Below are 21,194 nucleotides of genomic sequence, written 5' to 3' on the forward strand. Positions count from 1 at the left end.
TTTGTTGATTGTTAATGTGTGCGCCTTCGCAAATCTGACTGCAAAATTACCACAGCATGTTGGTGCCATGTCATGGCACCAAGCCAAGTTTCATTATTTTCATGCGTGTTTTGGATTTATAGGAATTAAAAAACTAAGTTTCTCAATGTTTCCAGCCCAGCCACGACGCCCAGAATTTTGAATTTCATTCCCATTTCTTGCATGGAACCTAGAAATTTACCCGAGGACACACATGTGATTTTTCAACCAACTTTGGTGCACTGGAACATGTGCTTGTATTTCAAATTTGAATTATGCACACAAAGGTGACACGTTCCCTCCCAGAACCACAAGCCTTCCTGAGAGAAGCTCCGATTTGCAAGAAGCTCATACCAAAATTTGTTCCTATTCGGCCAAAAAAATTTACCACGACATGGTACTACCATGACATGACACCATGGCAAGTTTCATGATTTTAAAACCAAGTTTCTCAATGTTCTCGACCGAGCCACGATGCCTGGATGTTTGAATTTTATTCTCATTTTTTGCATGGGACCTAGAAATTCACCCGAGGACACGAATGTGATTTTTCAACCAACTTTGGTGCACGGGAGCATGTGCTTGTAGTTCAAATTTGAATTATGCACATTAAATGACCAAAAACTCAACTAATGTGTAAATAAGGCCAAACGAAGCCGGAATAATTCCAAAATTTAACAGGGCACTCATGTAGTTCTATGTTGCCTTTGTAAATAAACTCAAGGGGGGACAGCGTATATCATTTCGCACTCAAAGGTGGCACATTCCCTCTCAGAACCACGAGCCTTCTTGAGAGAAGCTTCGGTTTGCAAGAAGCTTATACCAAAATCTGTTCCTATTCGGCCAATTTTTTAGCACAGCATGGTAGTACCATGACATGACACCCATACCAAGATTCATGATTTTGACACATGTTTTGGATTTGCAAGAATTTTAAAACCAAGTTTCTCAATGTTCTCGGCCGAGCCACGATGCTTGGATGTTTGAATTTTATTCTCATTTCTTGCATGGGACCTAGAAATTCACCCAAGGACACAAATGTGATTTTTCAATCAACTTTGGTGCACGAGAGCATGTGCTTGTAGTTCAAATTTGACTTATGCACATTAAATGACCAGAAACTCAATTAATGTATAAAAACGACAAACAAACCCAGAATAATTCCAAATTTTAACAGTGCACTCATGTAGTTCTATGTTGCCTTTGTTAAGAAACTCAAGGGGGGCAGCGTATATCGTTTCACACTCAAAGGTGGCACGTTCCCTCTTAGAACCACGAGCTTCCAAATCGGCCCAATTTTTTACCACAACATGTTAGTGCCATGACATGACACCATGCCAAGTTTCATGATTTCCAGGCGAGTTTTGGACTTACATGAATTTAAAATCTAAGTTTCTCGATGTTCTCGGCCAAGTCACGACGCCCAGATGTTTGAATTTCATTCTCATTTCTTCCATGGGAACAAGAAATTCAACCAAGGACACACATGTGATTTTTCAACCAACTTTGGTGCACCGGAGCATGTGCATGCAGTTCGTATTTAGATTATGCACATTAAAAGTCCAGAAACTGAATTAATGTATAAAAAGGCCAAACAAACCCGAAATAATTCCAAAATTTAATAGGGCACTCATATAGTTCTATGTTGCCTCTGTAAAGAAAATCAGGGGGGGAGGCAGCGTATATCATTTCGCACACAAAGGTGACACCTTCCCTCTCGGAACCACGAGGCTTGTTGAGAGAATCTCTGGTTTTGCAAGCAGCTTATACCAAAACTTTCCCAATTCAACCAAAAATTATACATATGAAAACAAGGTTTAGATTATCCCGAACATCTTGCTACCTAGACCAATAATGTACTATGATTTGAATTCAACATAAAATGGATACAAATATTTGAATTAGAGAGCGTATGGTACATGTAGTTCATCGTGAAATATGATTACTGCTATATGCATGTTTTTTGTTATCAAGATAATATTTAAATTATTGTATAACTTGAAAAAAATCGTATTCAAATAAGGAAAATTGATTCAAATTTAGTCCATATGGTAGACGACAATATATATGTTTACATGGTGGAGTACAATGTTCATATATGATGGAAGATCAAAATGTACGACTACATCAATTATAAACCGCAAAGTCACCTAACGATATATTCGAATTCAACATAATGTGGATTCAAAAATTGAAATTCGAGATCCTGGCATTTGTAATCATATAAAAAGGGACATTACTCTTTATTTTGGTGGGAATTGATTTGTTTTTTGTTGTTGTTGAGGGAAGTGCGAATCGATTTGGTACTGTGTAGGGTAATCTTGTTCTCCTGATTTTTTTACATTTTTCTTGTAGTTTTTTCAATGGCATCTATAGCAATATAGTAAAACGGGACATGACTCTCTTGTGTATTGTATGAATTGTTTTTTTACACGTTAAGTTTATTCTGCCTACAAGGAATCCGCATCTTGTTATCCCGAAATTATCAAGCTCAAGTATCTTTTGTCTCACTTGCTTTGAAACTCCCGCCACTTCAACCCGCGTTGCACCTTGTTATCCCGAAATTTCGACGCATGCGAGAACTCCCTCCTCATCCGAAATCGGTCCCGCAGCCCACACATGCGAAATCCCCATTCTACCCCTCAGCCGGAAATGAAGCTCCACGTCACGGTGTCAAAACCGGTGGGGTACACTGGTAACTTACCCTACATTTCAGACAACCGCGTCCCTAAGCTTGGCTCCCCCCTCCTCCTTTGCCACCCCCATACGTACATCGAGGCCACCAAAACCCGCAAAACCCCACGCTCCTCCGTCAGCTTCCCGACCGCCGCCCAGCCGGAGACTCTTCCCCGACTACGTCGTCCAACGCAATAGCTCGCCATCCCTCATCCACCGCATCGGATGAGGATCCGTTGTCGATCTCGTCGTCCCGCCGGATCAGCCGCCCCATTCTCCACCTCCAAGGAGCTGCCCCGACCTTTGCCTCGTCTATCGTGCGACCTCAATCCCCACAACGCCGTCTTGATCTGCCCCACTGGAACTGCAACACCCTCACCAATTCCTATGATGAAGCCGAGGCCAACTCGGCGCCACCAAGGAGGATCTACAGTCACCATTGCTTTTTATCTTTCATTCAATCTCACGGGGCTGTCCGTGCTCGATACCGAGCAGACATGGCGGGTCTCCATCACGTCGCTGTCGCTGGCCACATCATCCACGATGTCTCTCCCCCATGTCGTTGCTTCCTTGGTGGCGACTTCCACAACGGCACTAGCTGCAGCTGCTTCGACTCTCTCTCGAGATACGGCTCTATTCTTGCTGTTGGTCGCGCTGCTGCACTGCTCTTGCTTTCGTTCATGCTGCTGCTGCTGCTGCACAACCTCCGGCAGCTACAGGAGTTGCTGCTTTAGCACTCGCTCACGGTGCTACTGCACGACTTGCTCTCTGCTAGTGCGTTCCCTACTCGAGCGTCTGCTGATTTAGATCACTGCTTCTCTGCTACTAGTGCTCGAACGCCATAAACATCTATTGCAATTCTTTGCTACTAGTTCAATTAGTTTCGATAGTAAAATTCAGTTTCGACTGTAAAGTTCATTTTCTTCAGTTAATTTCAGAATGAACAGTACTTACAACATCTGTTAGAGCGGCCGTGGCGCGGCTGATGCGTTTTACATCTAGCACTTTTTGGTGATGTATTTTACATCACCTATTGTAGATGATATTAGGGTCCCACTTCATATTAACGTTGTTGTCTTGTCCTGCTTCAGCCTCGTCGCCGTACACCTCACCGGAGCTACTCCAACGACGGAACCGTCCATCACAGTGGAGCAGTACCCTCGGCACCGTTTCCAAAGGCCTCGGATCTTCTTCCCCGCCTCCGACAGTCACACCAGCATCATCACCATCCTCCACGTCCAACCCAATGATGCTGAGGTCCACAAGGCTATGCCAAAGAGGTTCTACACTCATCGCATCACTTTGTTACTCTGCATTCATGTCGATCCCTTAGGGATCCTTTGCTATGGAACTGCTATTCGTGCATATCTGTTAGAAGGAGTGGAGCAAAGCAAAACTGGAGGATTTTTTTCCTTTGGTGTCTCTCTCGAAGAAAAAACATAGGAATTTTATTCACTTGGGCATCCTTTTCAAATTAATATGCATGAAGAACATAACTAATTGCATTGCTGGCATAATAAGCTTCTTATTTTTTTCATTTTCACGTGGTTTGACTTTAATATGACCACGTTTCTCCATTCATGTGTTCTTCCAATTCATGTGAACCAAACACTCAGGTTGACTGAAATCCTATGTTTCCAAATATTCTGTTTTGCACGTGCATTCCTATCCAATTCATGTCTTTTTCCTGTCCCTGCGTTTATAGGATCCTCCAATTCTAAATAGCCCTTACAGATTTACTTCAATTTCAGATAGGCATCAAAGAAAACTCTGTGTGTTATGTCCTGCTCCTGCCGTGCCGTCATCCACCCCACCTGAGGTGCACCATCGACAGAAGCGCTCACTGCAGCAGAGATCCCCCTGTAGACTTTCTTTCGCCACCTCAGATCATCTTCCCCATTGCCGCCAGCCAGACCAACTGCATTACCATCATTGACTGAGCAGATGAACCTAAGGACTACACAGTTTCGGAAGAGAGGTCGCAGTCTTTCGTGTTTGCTTACATTATACATCGGTTATTATTACCTACCACTTTATCGTTCAAACTTGAGTTTTGAAATGCCCATGGGTCTCATATCGAGCCAGCAACGAATAGTATCTGTCTACTATCTGGTTCATCTGGGGTCTTCTATGTGGTTCATATTGGGTGGGCAACAAATAATAGATGATCCATTGTCTATCTTTTTAAACTGAAGCTATATTCTACCTGCTATCATTAGTTTTGGATCCATCCACTCGTTTGCTACCATCAGTCTTGATTTTTGCATGCACCCCTTAGGCCTTACAAAATCTAATTATTTTTTATTATGCATGTTAGATATTGTACACAATCGTACTGAACATGTAGAGAAAAAGAGAAGACCGTTGAGTGGGAATATAATGTCATGCAGACGCCACTCCATGGTGGGTGAAGTGGACCCCGCCCCCCTCCTGCATTTCCAGATTGTATTCCAGAGGAAGATAACTGTTCAGATGGGGATTCAGAAGGAGCCGACCATGCCTGTTTACCACCTGAGGTGTTTGCTCTAACCTGGCATGCTGATGTTGGTCATATCATGCATATGGCGCGTCGCATTGCTTACATTATACATCTTATATGTCATCAGCTTAATTTAGTTTTGCTTCGTGTGAATGCCACATGTTTGGTTTCTATATCATACTCCCACCATTCCTAAATATTTGTCTTTTTAGATATTTCAACAAGTGACTACATACGGAACAAAATGAGTGAATCTACACTCTAAAAATATGTCTATATGCATCCGTATGTGGTAGTCCATTTGAAATCTCTAAAATGACAAATATTTAGGAACAGAGGGAGTATATGGGAATTATGCAATGCCATCTTCTTTAGCCAGGCATCATATACGTGAATCATGCAATGCCATCCTGTTTAGCCAGTCATCGTATATGTGAATTGTATCGTTCCATATTTTTTTCCATAATGTATTCCATTTGTCAACAATGTTTGTACATTCATCTACTCTTCGTGTGCATCAGCCATTTGAGTCGGTCATGGGAAAATTTGGAGTGAAAACAAGGTCTTCTGAGCAGTCAGTGCTACCTGTCAATGCAGATTTCTTGCCGGTTACAAATAGCTCCTCAAAGGAGGATTCAGAGATAGATGACCAATCATATCCCCCCCCACCCGAGGTGCATGCTCTAACTTGGCTGGGTTATATTGCTCATATCATGCATATGGTGTCTTGCATTGCCATGCCATCTGCTTAGATTAGACATGCTTTGTGTGAATGCCTCCTGTTTTCTTTCTATATCAGATATGTGAATTATGCAATGTCATGTTTTTCAGCCAGTTATCTGATGTCTACTACACAACCTTCTTCTTGTAGATGGTGTTCGGCCTCCAAGTGCAGAGGTTTGTAGGACGGTAGAAAATTTCCCTCAAGTGGATGACTTAAGGTTTATCAATCCGTAGGAGGCATAAGATGAAGATGGTCTCTCTCAAACAACCCTGCAACCAAATAACAAAGAGTCTCTTGTGTCCCCAACACATCCAATACAATGGTAAATTGTATAGGTGCACTAGTTCGACGAAGGGATGGTGATACAAGTGCAATATGGATGGTAGATATGAGTATTTGTAATCTTAAAATATAAAAACAGCAAGGTAAATAATGATAAAATTGAGCGTAAACGGTATTGCAATGGTAGGAAACAAGGCACAGGGTTCATACTTTCACTAGTGCAAGTTCTCTCAACAATAATAACATAGATAGATCATATAATAATCCCTCAACATGCAACAAAGAGTCACTCCAAAGTGCTAATAGTGGAGAACAAAAGAAGAGATTATGGTAGGGTACAAAACCACCTCAAAGTTATCCTTTCTGTTCTATCTATTCAAGAGTCTGTAGTAAAATAACATGAAGCTATTCTTTCCGTTCAATCTATCATAGAGTTCGTACTAGAACAACACCTTAAGACACAAATCAACCAAAACCCTAATGTCACCTAGATACTCCATTGTCACCTCAAGTATGCGTGGGCATGATTATACGATATGCATCACACAATCTTAGATTCATCTATTCAACCAACACAAAGTACTTCAAAGAGTGCCCGAAAGTTTCTACCGGAGAGTCAAGACGAAAACGTGTGCCAACCCCTATGCAAAGGTTCATGGGCGGAACCCGCAAGTTGATCACCAAAACATACATCAAGTGGATCACGTGATATCCCATTGTCACCACAGATAAGCACGGCAAGACATACATCAAGTGTTCTCAAATCATTAAAGACTCAATCGGACAAGATAACTTCAAAGGGAAAACTCAATCCATTACAAGAGAGTAGAGGGGGGAGAAACATCATAAGATCCAACTATAATAGCAAAGCTCGCAATACATCAAGATCGTGCCATAGAGAGAACACGAGAGAGAGAGAGATCAAACACATAGCTACTGGTACATACCCTCAGCCCCGAGGGTGAACTACTCCCTCCTCGTCATGGAGAGCGCCGGGATGATGAAGATGGCCACCGATGAGGGATTCCCCCTCCGGCAGGGTGCCGGAACGAGCTCTCAAGAGGTTTTTGGTAGCTACAGAGGCTTGCGGCGGCGGAACTCCCGATCTATCTTCGTATTTGATGGTTTTAGGGTATATGGGAATATATAGGCGAAAGAAGTCAGTCTGGGGAGCCTCGAGGGGCCCACGAGACAGGGGGGCGCGCCCAGGGGGTGGGCGCGCCCTCCTATCTCCTGGCCTTCTCGAAGCTTCCTTGGCTTGTACTCCAAGTCTCCCGGATCATGTTCGTTCCAAAAATCGCGCTCCCGAAGGTTTCATTCCGTTTGGACTCCATTTGATCTTCCTTTTCTTCGAAATACTGAAATAGGCAATAAAACAGCAATATGGGCTGGGCCTCCGGTTAATAGGTTAGTGCGAAAAATGATATAAAAGTGCATAATAAAGCCCATAAACATTCAAAAATAGATATTAAAATAGCATGAATGCTTCATAAATTATAGATACGTTGGAGACGTATCAGCATCCCCAAGCTTAATTCCTGCTCGTCCTCGAGTAGGTAAATGATAAAAGAAAGAATTTATGAAGTGTGAATGCTACCCGGTGCACAAGTTTGATCAACGATAATTTCAATCACCTTTTCTAGCATGATTATATGTCATAACAGTAGTTCATAAAACTTCTCAATATCAAGTAACAAGCTATTCACATGTTAAAGCATAGACCATAAACTTTCTTGAAAACTAGAAAACTTCATTCTCAGTCATCAAACAATTACAATCCATCTTATTTTCGGGAAGGGTCTATGTTAGAGCTTTGATTTAGCAAACTTCACATACTCAACTATCATATAGTCTTCAACAATTGCTAACACTCACGCAATACTAATGGTTATGGAGTTTTAATTGGACACTGAGAAAGATAGGGGCTTATAGTGTTGCTTCCCAACGTATTCACCTTTGGGTGATGTCAACAATAATAGTTCATGCTAACTTACATCCAATTGGATATATATATTAGGATCTTTCCAACCCGAGGTGCTTGCCAAAGGATAAAATGAAAAAGGGAAAGGGGAAGATCACCTTGACTCTTGCATAAAAGTAAAAGATAGGCCCTTCGCAGAGGGAAGCAAGGATTTGCAGAGGTGCCAGAGCTCGATTTTGAAATAGAGATAAATAATTTTGAGAGGTATGATCTCATTGTCAACATAACAACCAAGAGTTCCCAATATCTTCCATACTACATTATAGGCGGTTCTCAAACAGAATGGTAAAAGTTTTTACTCCCCCTCCACCAACAATCATCAATCCATGGCTTGCCCGAAACAACGGGTGCCTCCAACTAACATCAAACCTAGGGGAGTTTTGTTTGCAATTATTTTTGATTTGATTTTGATCTTTTGATCATGGGACTGGGCATCCCGGTTACCAGCCATTTTTCTCGTGCATGATGAGCGGAGTCCACTCATCCTGAGAATAACCCACCTAGCATGGAAGAGAACTAGCTACAACCCATCTAACTGAAACCCTAGCGGATAGTAACCCACTTCTAGTTGACAAAGTACCATGTCCACCACAGAGTACCCCCACACGAGCAGTTTGTAAAGCTACTGCAGTGCCCAAAGCATGAAAACCACCATAGCTAACCCAGACTCCGCGTTTAAAGTAGAAGAGCAACTATTCTCAAGTTAGATTCCGTAGCTATGGTCCATACTCCTTTGTTGTTGCATCACTATATTTACTCATACCAACTACTTTCGAATTTGAAGGATCCAATTGAAACTCCAATGGCGCAATAAGTATGTTTTAAACCTATTTCTTTAGCTGGATTGCTGTTCTAACTTCCTGCTCTATGTTGATTTCAGTTTAAGTTGTATAAACAGTTAGGTTCTCATGTGATGCACATTACAAGTGCTACCAATGCTGTGTAGTTTCTCACACTTATATTCTGTCTATACTGATGTGTCTTAAAAATATATGAGTTGAAATGTGTCTCTATCTTGATTAGGCAACATAAACTAGAATGATATGGACAATACAGTGACCATAGTACATAGATATATGTTTGTTTCATGCTGTTATCCTGTCGACTTTACTACTGAACCATTTTACCAAAATGAGTTTCATATACTACAAGCTAAACCTGTGAGTTGTCTGCTTGTTTCTCTTGTAGTATGCAAACAGAATATTGGAGAAGAACACCCCACTATGCAATGGTAGAGAAAGTAATGCAGATAAGGTTCAAGATAGTGAGATAACCCTGTTGGTCTCCAAGAAAGGTGATAAAAATGATCTTCTAGACACTGAGAAAACCCCACAGTCCTGCGTTGATGTAGTGTTCGAGTTACTGGCCAGTACCGCCGGCACAAGCTCTTCGAAATCGCTGCCTGAATCACTTCAGCTTCTTCAGTCTCAGCTACAAGCTGAAAGGCATCAGTCTGCTGTGCTGCGGCAACAAGCCGAAGGACTAAGGAAGTCCCTGCAGAATTCAGATGCGTACTTTCTTGTGCAATAACAAGCGCTACAGGATTTAAGCTCCAAACAAGAGAAAGTTAATAAGCTTGCTAAGCATCTTGCCAGCATTATGGGTACCCAGGATATTGTTTCTTGAGCTCTTGTGAAGTGGTTTCAGTTCTGGACTTGTTTTGCTGCGGACTTTATATGCTGCTTTGTTCCCTATATTTGCACTGGTGGCAAACTTTGATGCCCAGTGGATGTAATATGTGTAATAGCCGTGATAGCCTAGCATAAGTTGCTTGCTTATTTATTTCCTTGTTGTCTTGTTTATTTGTTTGCTTGTAGTCAGTGTAGTTCTTTTTCCGCGGTTCGCTAGTGGCTGCAATACCTATTTTTTAAAACTAGGCCACAATAACCATGGGCTAATATTTACTGTAGTGACACTGGGCCTCCTACGGGCCGCAGAAACAGTGGGCCTTCTATGGGACGTAGAAACAGTGGGCCTTCTACAAGATGTAGAAACAATGGGCCTTCTATGGGCCATAGAAACAATGGGCCTTCTACGGGTCGTATCATCAATGGGCCTTATACTGGCCGTATGATCGATTGGCCAAACATGGGCCAATAACAGTCCGCATTATGGCCGTAAACGGGGTAGAGTTGGAATCGTCCGTTCATGGGCAAACCATAACGGGCCATCGTTAATAGGCCGTATTTGATGACGCTATGAAAACGGCCCAACGAATTAACGGACCACAAACGGGCCGACTGTAACCACGGGCTGAATTTGGCCCACAAGTAGAAAATGACAGTAACGGGCCGTAAGTAACCGAATGCTGGAAATGAGCCCAAGAATTAATGGCCTCTGAGAAGGCTGAAAGATAACATGGGCTGGAAACGGCCCAATGGAATAACAGGCCGTTAATGGGTATAAAGTGATACACTGTTCATTACGGGCTAGTTTCACCACGGGCCGTTAATGGGTGTAAAGTGATACATTGTTCATTACGGGCCAGTTTCACCACGGGCCGTTAATGGGCCAGGAGTTACAAAGGGCCTCATATGGGCCGAAAAGACGTCATGGGCCATACATGGGTCAGAAGTGAAAACGGGCTAGAATCATATTGGATGGCCTGGACGACGCTACTGGGCCTAATTCGGATAGGGCGTAACGGGCCTTGGGTTAGCGGGCTGAAAATGGGCTATATGCGAACATGTCGTTAACAGGCTTTCCATGGGCTGGCCTGCCACCTTTTGACCAAGTCAAACAGGCCGCCCTTTTCACAGGAATGGGCCTCTGTTGGGCCGTGCCACGTGTCGATGTATCATAGGCGCCTTCTGTCCAATGAGTGGATGCCATCTGCCCCAACGATGAGCCGACACATGTTTCCTCCAACCAATGATGATTTTACACATGGAAAATCCCCATTGGTCGGGGCTGCTAACGGGTTATCGAATCCAAAACCCAACCCGATAGCTTAACGGCGTTCCGTTATGGTGGATGCCACGTGTCGGTCATGCTTGACGAAAGCACTTCTGTGACGCGCGATTTATCATCATGGAAGTGGACACTTCCGTGATAATAATTTTGGTAATGTCATGGAACACTTTTATGACAGCATAGGTATGACTATCTTGATTCTGTCATAAAACCGTCATGGATGTACATGCATGACAAAAAACGCGACCTACTTTGACAAACACGTATCATCACGGAAGTGTATTTTTTTGTAGTGGGAGCATATGTCTCACCATAGTCCATACCTTCGACTTGAGTGTAGCCTTGGGCAACGAGACGTGCTTTGTTTCTTACCACTTGTCCATCTTCATCTTGCTTGTTGCGAAACACCCATTTGGTACCGATGATGTTGTGGCTTTTGTCGGGCTTCTCGACCAATGTCCACACTTGGTTTCTCTCAAAGTTATGTAGTTCTTCATGCATGGTGTTTATCCAATCAGGATCTTCTAATGCTTCTTCAACCTTCATAGATTCAATGCTAGAGATGAATAAATAATGTTCACAAAACCTAGCCAAACGAGATTTTGAGAGAGTGATTCTCTCGGTTTGGATATCATTGTAGATTTGCTCGACGGGATGGTCTCTAGCAACTCTTGCTCGAACTCGTGAGAGCTTTTGCTTTGATCAGGGTGGAACATCTTCTTCATCATCTTTTTCTTCTTCTTGGCCTTCATCATTGTTGATGTTCTCGTTCTCTCGTCGTGGTGGAGAAGGAGGTTGAGGCAGTTCATCTTGGTGTGCTTCCTCGTTTTCTTCATCTTGGTGTGTCCCACTTGTGGATGCTTCCATATCAACTCTTGGTTCACCTTGTCGTGAGGTAGAAGCTTCCACTTGGACGGACGAGGTACTCTCCTTCACCTCTGTTGGACGAACCTTGCCAATAGAATAGTCTTGGATTGCTTCTGAAGGATCTTTATCTCCTATATCAATTGGCAATTGCTCTATTTGCGAGCCGTTAGATTCATCAAACTTCACATCTACCGTCTCCTCAACCTTTCGGGTGAAATTGTTGTAGACACGGTAAGTGTGAGAGTTTGAGCCATAACCAAGTAGGAAACCTTCATGAGATTTAGGAGCAAATTTAGAACGACGATGTTTGTCAAGAATGTAGCACTTTGAGCCGAATACTTGAAAGTATCCAACTTGGGGTTTGTTACCGCCGGGGAGCTCGTATGCCGTCTTGCCAAGTAGCTTGTGAAGATACAAGCGATTTGTCGCATGACAAGCTGTCTCAACCACTTCCGCCCAAAAGTGGCGTCTTGTACTCATCAAGCATCATTCTCGCCATTTTGATGAGCGTCCGGTTCTTCCTCTCAACAACTCCATTTTGATGAGGTGTGTACATAGCCAAGAACTCATGTGAAATCCCTTCTTCATCAAGAAAGGTGTCCACATTTGCGTTCTTGAACTCCTTTTGTTGTCGCTGTGAACCTTCTTGATCATCACTTAAAACTAGTTTTGGGCCTTCCTGGCGAAGTTTTTGAAGATCTTTTGGACCTGCGATTTATCATCGAGAAAGAACACCCATGTAAATCTTGAAAAATCATCAACTATAACTAGACCAAATGAGTTTCCACTGAGACTTTTGTAAGCATTAGGACCGAAAAGATCCATGTGAAGCAGCTCGAGCCGCCTCCTTGTGGTCATGATGTTCTTCACGGGGTGGCTTCCTCCAACCTATTTACCTGCTTGACAAGCGCTGCAAAGTCTATCCTTATCAAATATGACATCTTTAACACCAAGGATATGATCACCTTTAATAAGCTTGTCAAGGATTCGCATGCCCACACGCCCTAACCGTCTATGCCACAACCAACCTTTAGAGGATTTAGCAATTAAGCAAGTTCTGGGTTGAGCCTTTTTAGTGAAATCAACAATGTATAGATCACCTTTGCGTATACCGGTAAAGACCATTTTATGATTATCTCTGCGAAACACTTGGCAATCTACTTTGGTAAATAGAACATTGAAGCCAAAGTCAGTTAGTCTAGAAACAGAAAGCATATTATAGCCAAGAGATTCAATGAGCATGACATTTTGTATGGAGCTATCATGTGAGATGGCCACCTTACCGAGGCCAACCACCTTACCCTTTGAGTTATCACCAAAAGTGACATACTTTCGAGGGCCGTCGTTTTCAGCAAGCTCACGAAACATATCTTTATCTCCGGTCATGTGATCGGTACATCCACTATCAAGAACCCATTCCTTTCCTCCTGCCATGTATCCTCGAGGATTTTCCATAAGACCAAAGTGTCTCATTGCATCATCAAGATCAAAGTCACTATCATCACCCTCATCATAGTATCCATGTTCAACATCTTCATGTGGTGGATCAATTCCTAGAGAGGGTGATTAATTACATAAATGAGTATGACAATGATCTTCTTTATGAATTCTAATAGCTTCAGAAATAATATTGCTAATAATTCCAACATCTCCTTTGGCACGCATAAGATTTGTAAGCTCAAATAGACAATCACCAAACTTAGGATCATTGGAATTCATCTTACACAAGGCAATAGACTTATGGAGAATTTCATCTAGATTTTGCAAGGAATAATTTGGAAATCGTTCCTCAAGAAATTTCCATATGGTGTAGGCACACTTAAGAGTAGGCAAGCAACCTATCAAGTTTCTAGGCAAACCTCTAGTGATAAGATTAACAGTTCTAAGATTGTGAATCATGTCAATTGACTCATCAAGGGTAGGATGCCTTGGGTCAACATGAGGTGCACAAGGGCTAGTAATGTACTTGTTTAAATGATATTCATTAAAAATCACAAGCATATCATTTTTCCTCTCATGAAAGTACTCCCCATCAAGTATAGGCACTCTGTGTCTAAGACTCCCCAAAGTAGACTCATACATCTTCCTCCAATGGTGTTTAAACCAAAGCAATGGAGACCAAAACTCTGATACCAATTGAAAGGATCGAGAAGAGGTGTCTAGAGGGGGTATGATTAGACACTGAACAAACAAAATTGATAGTTTTTAAGTTTTTCATGTTTGGGTGGAGTTTAATCACAAGTTTGACCATTCACAATACAAATCAAGCAAGCATGCAAAGAGTATATGGGCAGCAGAAAGTAAAGCATTCAACTTGCAAGAAAGTAAAGGGATGGGATTGGAGTGTGCAAACGCAATTGGAGACATGGATGTTTTTGTCATGGTTCTGATAGGTGGTGCTATCGTACATCCACGTTGCTGGAGACTTCAACCCACAAAAGGTAACAGTTGCGCGAGTCCACGGAGGGCTCCACCCATGAAGGGTCCACAAAGAAGCAACCTTGTCTATCCCACCATGGTCGTCGCCCAAGAAGGACTTGCCTCACTAGGGTAGATCTTCACGAAGTAGGCAATCTCCTTGCCCTTACAAACTCCTTGGTTCACTCCACAATCTTGTCGGAGGCTCCAAAGTGACACCTAACCAATCTAGGAGACACCACTCTCCAAAAGGTAATATATGGAGTGTTGATGATGAACTCCTTGCTCTTGTGCTTCAAATGATAGTCTCCCCAACACTCAACTCATTCTCATAGGATTGGATTTGGTGGAAAGATGATTTGAGTGGAAAGCAACTTGGGGAAGGCTAGAGATAAAGATTCATATGGTTGGATTGGAATATCTTGGTCTCAACAGATGAGTAGGTGGCTCTCTCTTAGAAAATGGGTAGTGGAAGTGTAGGCACGATCTGATGGCTTCCCTCACGAATGAGGAGAGGGTGGAGGGGAATATATAGCCTCCACACAAAATCTAACCGTTACACACATTATACCAAACTCGGTGGGACCGAATCAGAAAACTCGGTCGGACCGATTTAGTACATATGTGACTGTTAGGCAATTTCGGTGGGACCGATATGATCAACTCGGTGGGACCGATGTGTAAGAAAACCTCATCTTGGTTTGACCGATTACGCAACTCGGTGAGACCGATTTGGTAATAAGTAAAATAGAGAGTTGGTCAGACAAACTCGGTGTGACCGATTACATCTTCTTGGTGGGACCAAAAATGTTGCAATAGACAACAGAGAGTTTGCAAGCCCATCTCGGTGAGACCGAGATCCCATCGGTATGACCGAACTGATTAGGGTTTTTGGCAGTGGCTATGTCAAATGAACTCGATGGCGCTGGATGGACCAAATCGGTGGGGCCGAGTCTGACTTTTGGTTTGGGACATATGTGGATGTGAGAAAGTGGCTGAGAGCTTTGGATCATATCACTAAGCACTTTGAGCAAGCAGGCCATTAAGAAACACCTCATCCCCTTTTAATAGATTGGCTTTCCTATGGACTCAATGTGAGCTTGGATCACTAAAATAGAAATGTAGAGTCCTGAGCTTTGAGCTTGAGCCAATCCTTTGTCCTTAGCATCTTGAAGGGGTTCCGCATCCTATTGTCCATGCCACTCCACTGTTGGGCTTATCTGAAATATACTAGATGAACGCATTAGTCCAATAAGAGATATGTTGACATTAATTACCAAAATCACCCAAGGAGCACTTGTCCGAAACCACAATTAGTCACCCCTCAACCTACTGCACCTACTGAAAATATTGAATATGAAATTCCTTCGGGTATGTTAGAACAACTACTAGCTAATCCTTATGCAGGAGATGGAATCGAACATCCTGATATGCAATTGATATATGTTGACGAAATTTGTGGATTATTTAGGCTTGCAGGTTTGCCCGGAGATGAAGCTAAGAAGAAGGTTTTCCCTTTATCTTTGAAGGGAAATGCATTGACATGGTATAGGCTATGCGATGATATTGGATCTTTGAACTGGAACCGTTTGAAATTGGAATTTCATCAGAAATTTTATCCTATGCATCTAGTTCATAGTGATCGGAATTATATATATATTTTTTGGCCTCGTGAAGGAGAAAGTATCGCTCTAGCTTGGGGGAGGCTTAAGTCAATGTTATATTCATGCCCCAATCATGAGCTCTCGAGAGAAATTATTATTCAGAATTTTTATGCTCGACTTTCTCGTAATGATCAATCCATGCTCGATACTTCTTGTACTGGTTCTTTTATGAAGAAGACTATTGAATTCCTTTGGGATCTTTTAGAAATAATTAAACGCAACTCTGAAGATTGGGAACTCGATGAAGGTAAAGAGTCAGGTATTGAACCTAAGCTTGATTGTGTTAAATCTTTTATGAATACCGATGCTTTTTGAAAGTTTAGCACTAAATATGGACTTGACTCCGAGATAATAGCTTCCTTTTGTGAATCTTTTGCTACTGATGTTGATCACCCTAAGGAGAATTGGTATAAATACCACCCACCAATTAAAGAAGAGGTTAAAGAACATGTAAAAGCTAAAGAAGAAACTATCATTTACAATGTTGATCCAGTTGTTCCCACTGCTTATATTGAAAAACCACCTTTTCCTTTTAGGATGAAGGAACATGCTAAAGCTTCAACTGTGGTTAACAAAAGTTATGTTAGAACACCCAAACCATCTGAACAAATCAAAGTTGAACCTAGTGTTGCTATGGTTAAAGATCTCTTAGTGGATAATATTGATGGGCATGTTATTTACTTCTACGGTGAAGCTTCTAGAATTGCCAAACCTGAAGGAAAAGATAAACATAGACCAGTTGTTGGCATGCCTATTGTAACACCCCGATAGTCATGCTACAATAAACCCTGCTAATGACTGCCAAGTCATCAAAATTATTTTTGCTAATCATCACTTTGTTCCAAATCAACTTCATATTCATATTCAAATTTGCATGTCAAATTGTTTTCTTCAAAAATAAAACAAAAATGTTGGTTGGGTTGCAGATATTCACTAGCTAATTATCATGTAGAAACAAACTTCATTTGACTCACAGATAAATCCCTAGGAAATTAATACATGGTCCAACAACAAATAAAATAGCCTTTACAGTATAAGCAAATATTTATACAATTCCAATTAACCTCAAACTTTATGTTTCTTTCCAAAATATTGCGAAGTATTTAAGCGACAAGTTTCATGATGAACAAAATTCAATTGGTATTTAAAAGTAGTGCAAAACAGTGGTGTATAAAAGAAACAAGAGAATAAACTGAAACAGAAAAATTAAATAAATGAGAGAAACCTAGCTACTGTACACCTAAGGCCCAAAGGACCAGTAGGTAGCCCAGCCCACCAGGAGGTTTCCTCCTACCTCCTGTTCACAGGAGATGCGCTGGACGCGCCCACGGCGTCCATGGCCGGATTGGCCACGTGCCGGCCATCGAGCGACGCACCGGCGTCCTACAAGGTCATCTCGAACCCCCCTGCAAACCCTAGCCCCCATTCGCCCCTCTTCTCACTCCCTCTTCCCGTTCTGGATGTGCCTAACTCCGTCGTCGCCATGGCCCTCGTCGATCCCGTGGCCGCTGCCCTCCCCACCACCTAGGATTGCGCCAGGAGCTCCTCCCGCCTCCGCTGCTTCCTCTACGCTGAAGAACATGAGCCGAGTGCCTCTGCTTCGACCGGATCGAGTCATTCCCCTTCTCTGCACCGCCAACGCCATTGCTGGAATTCATCGCCTCCGCGCCTTCCCCGAGCACGCTATGCACACCTACAGGCTCACCGTGAGCTCCTCTTCCTCCCCCCTCACCTCTCTTGAACGAGCTCGTCCTCTACGCCGTAGGACCGTCATGGCCGAAGCTTGATGCCGCATGGCTGGTCGCCGGCGTCACTCCGGTGGCCTATTGGTCACACGCGTGTGCCCATCATCTTCGCTACATCGCGTAGGTGCTCCTCTAGCCTCCTACTCGTCGTGTGCGCGCCCGTGGCTTCGACCCCGTCAAGTCCGGCCCGGCGCCACCACTCAGCCCCGCGCTCCCTCGCCTCTGGTCGCGTCCGGCCGCAACCTTGGCCGCCCTACGCGCGCTCGCCCGCGCCCGGCTGCATCCTGCTTTGCCGAGCGCCATGTCTTCTGCCGCCATTGCCCTTCTGTTGCTGTTGTTTGCTGCCCCACACGCGCTGCTGCTGCTCTGGAACTGATGTTGCATGTCGTCCCTGCGCGTGCCCGGCCGCCGTGCCCGTGCCCAGCCGCCCGTGGTCGCGCCCCTGTGCCTGCTGTCGGCTGCCGAGCTACCCTCGGCTCCTCTTGCCGCTGCTCCTGCTCCATGCGGCTGCTTGTTGCTGCGTTACTTTGTTGCTGCTTGCTCTACCTGAAGTCGTTATTGCTTGCTTTGCCTGATGCGTCGTTGCTGCTACAGACTCTGTCCAAGAGGCCGGCCCTATCCAGATTAGTTAGTACTAATTAGATTAGTTTAGGGATGCTACTTCTTATGTTAAATAGCCTAATGTGTTTGTGACAGGTGGTCCCTCGCACTAATTCCCCCTTTAGCTAAAATAATAGTCAATGACAAGTAGGCCCCACGGCCACTATTCACACTTTGACCAGATCAAACATTGACTGTGGACTTGCTGACTGTGTATGCTGAGTCAGCCACTGGACCCCACCTGTCATTCTAATAGGCTAGTTGTGTGTGTATAAAAAGTAATACACTTTTAAATTCGAATTTATAATAATTTCAGGATATGTTTAAAACTTAGAAAATTCATATAAAATAATCTGTAACTCGGATGAAAATGTTTTCTACATGAAAGTTGCTCAGAAAAACGTGACGAATCCGAATACGCGGTCCGTTCATCTGTCACATGCTCCTAGCATGCTGTACATGGAACTTTCCCCCTCTGGTCATATGTCTGACACAGGTCCGGAACCGGGAAAACAATCCCGGTTGACTTCCCCACTCGCCGGTATCGTGCAGCACCACGTTAGAACACGTCTAGCTCTGCATGTTGTCCTGTTCAGTTATGTTTGCTTTATATTTACTGTTTCTTCCCCCTCTTCTTTCTAGTAGACCCCGAGACCGATGCTGCCCCTGTGATCGACTACGTCATCGATGACCCCTCCTTGCCAGAGCAACCAGGCAAGCCCCCCCCCCCCTTTGATCATCCCGATATTGCCCATTCTATTCTATAATGCTTGCATTAGATTTTACTACTGTTATTGTTTGCTCCTATTCTAATGCATAGCCTGCTTATTGTTACCCTACCTGCTTTCCTAAACTGCTTAGTATAGGTTTGTTAGTGATCCATCAGTGACCCCCCACCTTGTCCTTGTTGCCCCTGCTTCATCATTAAAGACCCGATCAACGGGATCGAAGACCAGGCCCCGACACCGCACATCACTTTCCCCTTAGTTGCTCGACACTACTCGGTTACTATCGAGTGCCGAGGGTGAGGCCTCTACAGCACTTCTGATGTTAACCCTATAGAGTAGCAATTCGGTCGTGGTCATCGAGGGTGATTTCCTCTTTAACCACTTCTGATATGACTCTGTCGTGCAACCCCTCAAGTGTGGACCTCGAGGGTGGTCCCTCTTACGTTCACCTTGATGATTACATCGACTGGAATTCACCGGGGGTGATTCCTCGGGTTTTCCCCTTGAAGTTTAGACACACAGTTACTATGGTTACTATGACTTTACAATGAACCATGTTACTAAAGACGGGTGGACCCTAAGGGGTACCCGCGCGAGCATAATTGCGAGTGATGTGGAGACGGGTTGACCTGGAGGGTACCCGAGAGTTGAATACGAGGCGTGGCCGGGCATTCTTAGCCCTTGCCGCAAGTCCTCGAGACGGGGCGACGGGGTCACATCTTTCGTGAGTCTCTGCTTGTTACCGCGCGTTCCTAATCCACTACGATTTGGATATTTGATCCGAGGGGCCTCTGGCCTGATATCACTAACCATCACGTGGGCATAGTATGGGCGTTCTGCGTCGTATGCATCAGCCGAAGCTTAATAGACGTCAGCGACTAAGCGGCACGCGCCGGGTTGGACTGGTTACGCCTTCACTTGTATAAGGGAGGCTAGGTCTGCTCACCGGCCGCGTACGCAACGTGCAGGAGTTTCCGGGGAGATGGCCCATGACCCCTGGGGGCATAGGTTTAGTCCGGCGTGTTGACCTCTCTATTAAGCCTAGGTCGGGTTGCGGCGTATTGTTTGGCTGAGGCAGGGCATGACCCAGGAAAGTGTGTCCGGCCGGAGTTAATCGAGCGTGGTGGGTAAATTGGTGCACCCCTGCAGGGAAGAAAACATCTATCGATAGCCTGTCCTACAGTAACGGACACTCGGAGTTGTATCCCGATCGATACAACTAGAAATGGATACTTGTGATGAGAATTGGATGGTGATGAGAATTGGATTGTGATGACAATTGGATAGTATGGCTCTGGGATTGCTTTCTCGTAGGGAGTCGAGAAAGGATCTCTGGCCGAGGTTGATAACACTACTACTACTTACTTTATGTTACTCTACTCCCTCCTGTTTGCTGCAAGATGGTGGTTTCCAGAAGATGCTAGTCTTTGATAGGACTAGGCCTTCTCTCTATTCTGGCATTTCTGCAGCCCAGTCCACATATACAGCCTTCCTTTGACAATGTTGCATATGTAGTGTAGATCCTTGCTTGCGAGTACTTTGGATGAGTACTCACGGTTGCTTTGCTCCCCCTTTTCTCCCTTTCTTTTCTTTCCGGTTGATGCAACCAGATGACAGAGTCCAGGAGCCAGATGACACCTTTGAAGATTGCTACTACCCCGAGGGTGCCTACTACCACGTGACGGACGCCGACGACCAGGAGTAGTTAGGAGGCTCCCAGGCAGGAGGCCTTGCCTTTTCGATCGTAGATGCTTTTGTGCTAGCCTTCTTAAGGCAAACTTGTCTAACTTATGTCTGTACTCAGATATTGTTGCTTCCGCTAACTCTTGTGTTTTCGAGCTTATGTATTCGAGCCCTCGAGGCCCCTGGCTTGTAATATAAAGCTGGTATTATTTTAATTTGTGTCTAGAGTTGTGTTGTGATATCTTCCCGTGAGTCCTTGATCTTGATCGTACACATTTGCGTGTATGATTAGTGTATGATTGAATCGGGGGCGTCACACCTATTGTCTCAGTTAAGATAGGAGATCATTGTTATCATGGGTTATGTGACCTAGGTGCTAGTGTGAGTGCTATTCCTTTCTCATTATATCAAGATAT

The sequence above is a fragment of the Triticum aestivum genome, chromosome 2B, assembly GCF_018294505.1.
Source record: "Triticum aestivum cultivar Chinese Spring chromosome 2B, IWGSC CS RefSeq v2.1, whole genome shotgun sequence".
NCBI lineage: Eukaryota > Viridiplantae > Streptophyta > Magnoliopsida > Poales > Poaceae > Triticum > Triticum aestivum.